Raw genomic sequence first — 3,425 nt, 5'->3', positions numbered from 1 at the left:
CCGTGTGGGACAAGGAGGGGGCTAGTGCCAGGACAGAGCTGGCAAGTGGTGGCCGCGGGTGGCAGGTCGCTGGCCGCGTGGCAGGGGGGTCCCTTGCCAGCCCGGCTGGTGGCCAGGTCCCCCCCAAGTGAGGTGAGGAGGGGGCTAGTGCCGGGACGGGGTTGGCAAGTCCACCCACTGGCCCTGTGCTGTGACCCGGTGGCCCTGGGCTGGTGGCTGTGCCCCCCCCAAGTGGGGCAAGGAGGTGGCTAGTGCTGGGACAGAGCTGGCAAGTGGTAGCCACCGGTGGCAGGTTGCTGGCCACGTGGCAGGGGGTCTGGACCCTCTTTGGCACCGTGAAGGCCCCTCCAGAACCCCCTTTGGCCCCACCAGGTCACCCTTTTGGCCCCTTTGGCAGGTCCAGGACCCCCTTGGCCCCTCCAGGACCCCCTTTGGCACCATGGGGTCCCCCTTTGGCCCTCTGGGACCCCATTGGGCTGCTCCGGGACCCCCTTTGGCCCCACCAGGTCACCCTTTGGGACCCCTGGGACCCCCCTTGGCCCCTCCAGGTCACCCTTTGGGACCCCCAGAACCTTTTGGCCCCTCAGGTCCCCTTTTGGCCCCTTTGGGACTCCTTTTGGGACCTCCAGGACCCCCTTGGCCCCTCCAGCACCCCTTTTGGCCCCTCTGGGACCCTCTTTGGCACCACTGGATCCCCGCTTTGTCCCCCCTAGGACCCCATTGAGCTGCTTCAGGACCTCCTTTGGCCCCACCAGGTTGCCCTTTGGGACCTCCAGGACCCCCTTGGCCCCTCCAGGGCCTCCTTTGGCCCCATGGAGTCCCCCTCTGGGACCCCCTTTGGCCCCTCCAGCACCCCTTTTGGCCTCTCTGGGACCCCCTTTGGCACCATGAAGGCCCCTACGGGACCCCCTTTTGCACCCCTGGGTCCCCACTTTGGCCCCCCTGGGGCCCCTTTTGGCCCCTCCAGAACCACCTTTGGCCCCTCGGGGTCCCCCTTGGCCTCTCTGGGACCCCTCTCCAGGACCCCCCTTGCCCCTCTGGGACCCCCATGGCACCACCAGGTCCCCCCTTTGGCCACGTTGGGACCCCCTTTGGCATCACAGGATTCCCCTTGGCCCCTCGGTGTCCTCCTTTTTGGCCCCTCCAGGACCCCCTTCAGCAGGTCCAGGACCCCCTTGGCCCCTCCAGAACCCCCTTTGGCACCATGGAGTCCCCCTTTTGGCCCCTCTGGGACCCCCTTTGGCCCCACCAGGTTGCCCTTTGGGACCTCCAGGACCCCCTTTGGCACCATGGGGTCCCTCTTTGGCCCCTCTGGGACCCCCTTTGGCACCTCCAAGACCCCTTTTGGCCCCTCTGGGACCCCCCTTTGCGATCCCCCTTTGACCCCACCAGGTTGCCCTTTGGGACCTCCAGGACCCCCTTTGGCACCATGGGGTCCCTCTTTGGCCCCTCTGGGACCCCCATGGCACCACCAGGTCCCCCCTTTGGCCACGTTGGGACCCCCTTTGGCATCACAGGATTCCCCTTGGCCCCTCGGTGTCCTCCTTTTTGGCCCCTCCAGGACCCCCTTCAGCAGGTCCAGGACCCCCTTGGCCCCTCCAGAACCCCCTTTGGCACCATGGAGTCCCCCTTTTGGCCCCTCTGGGACCCCCTTTGGCCCCACCAGGTTGCCCTTTGGGACCTCCAGGACCCCCTTTGGCACCATGGGGTCCCTCTTTGGCCCCTCTGGGACCCCCTTTGGCACCTCCAAGACCCCTTTTGGCCCCTCTGGGACCCCCTTTGGCACCATGAAGGCCCCTCTGGGACCCCTTTTTGCACCCCTGGGACCCCTTTTGGCCCCACCAGGTCACCCTTTGGCCCTCTGGGACCCCCTTTGGCCCCTTGGGGTCCTCCTTTTGGCCCCCCTGGGACCCTCTTTGGCACCATGAAGGCCCCTCCAGAACCCCCTTTGGCCCCACCAGGTCACCCTTTGGCCCTCTGGGACCCCCTTTGGCCCCTTGGGGTCCTCCTTTTGGCCCCCCTGGGACCCTCTTTGGCACCATGAAGGCCCCTCCAGAACCCCCTTTGGCCCCACCAGGTCACCCTTTGGCCCTCTGGGACCCCCTTTGGCCCCTTGGGGTCCTCCTTTTGGCCCCCCTGGGACCCTCTTTGGCACCATGAAGGCCCCTCTGGGACCCCTTTTTGCACCCCTGGGACCCCTTTTGGCCCCACCAGGTCACCCTTTGGCCCTCTGGGACCCCCTTTGGCCCCTTGGGGTCCTCCTTTTGGCCCCCCTGGGACCCTCTTTGGCACCATGAAGGCCCCTCCAGAACCCCCTTTGGCCCCACCAGGTCACCCTTTTGGCCCCTTTGGCAGGTCCAGGACCCCCTTGGCCCCTCCAGGACCCCCTTTGGCACCATGGGGTCCCCCTTTGGCCCTCTGGGACCCCATTGGGCTGCTCCGGGACCCCCTTTGGCCCCACCAGGTCACCCTTTGGGACCCCTGGGACCCCTTTTGGCCCCTCGGGGTCCTCTTTTTGGCCCCTCCGGACCCCTCTTTGGCAGGTCTAGGACCCCCTTGGCCCCTCTAGGACCCCCTATGGCACCACAGGGTCTCCTTTACACCTCTAGGACCCTCTTTGGCCCCTCCGGGACCCCCTTTCACACCACTGGGTCCCCCCTTTGGCCCCTCCAGGACCCCCTTTGACCCCAGGTTGCCCTTTGGCCCCTCCAGGACCCCACTGGGCTGCTCCAGGACCTCCTTTGGCCCCCCAGGACCTCCCTTCTCCCCTTGGGGTCCCCCTTTGGCCCCTCCAGGACCCCCTTTGACCCCACCAGGTTTCACTTTGGGACCTCCAGCACCCCTTTGGCCCCTCCAGGACCTGCTTTGGCACCTCCAGGACTCCTTTTGGCCCCCCTGGGACCCCCTTTGGCACCATGAAGCCCCCTCTGGGACCCTCTTTCGCACCACTGGGTCCCCACTTTGGCCCCTCTGGGACCCCTTTGGGCTGCTCCAGGACCCCCTTTGGCCCCTTGGGGTCCCCCTTTGGCCCCTCCAGGACCCCCTTTGACCCCACCATGTTGCCCTTTGGGACCTTCAGGACCCCTTTTTAGCCCCTCCAGGACCCCCTTGGCCCCTCCAGAACTCCCTTTGGCACCATGGGGTCCCCCCTTGGCCCTCTGGGACCCCCTTTTGGCCCATCTGGGACCCCCTTTGGCACCATGAAGGCCCCTACGGGACCCCCTTTTGCACCCCTGGGTCCCCACTTTGGCCCCCCTGGGGCCCCTTTTGGCCCCTCCAGAACCACCTTTGGCCCCACCAGGTCGCCCTTTGGGACCTCTGGGACCCCTTTGGGACCTCCGGGACCCCCCTTGGCCCCTCCAGGACCCCCTATGGCACCACTGGGTCCCCCCTTGGCACCGCGGGGTCCCCCTTTGTCCCCTCCG

The sequence above is a fragment of the Calidris pugnax genome, unplaced genomic scaffold (genome assembly GCF_001431845.1).
Source record: "Calidris pugnax isolate Ruff unplaced genomic scaffold, ASM143184v1 scaffold685, whole genome shotgun sequence".
Classification (NCBI taxonomy): Eukaryota; Metazoa; Chordata; class Aves; order Charadriiformes; family Scolopacidae; genus Calidris; species Calidris pugnax.
Note: the sequence above shows the minus strand (reverse complement) of the source record.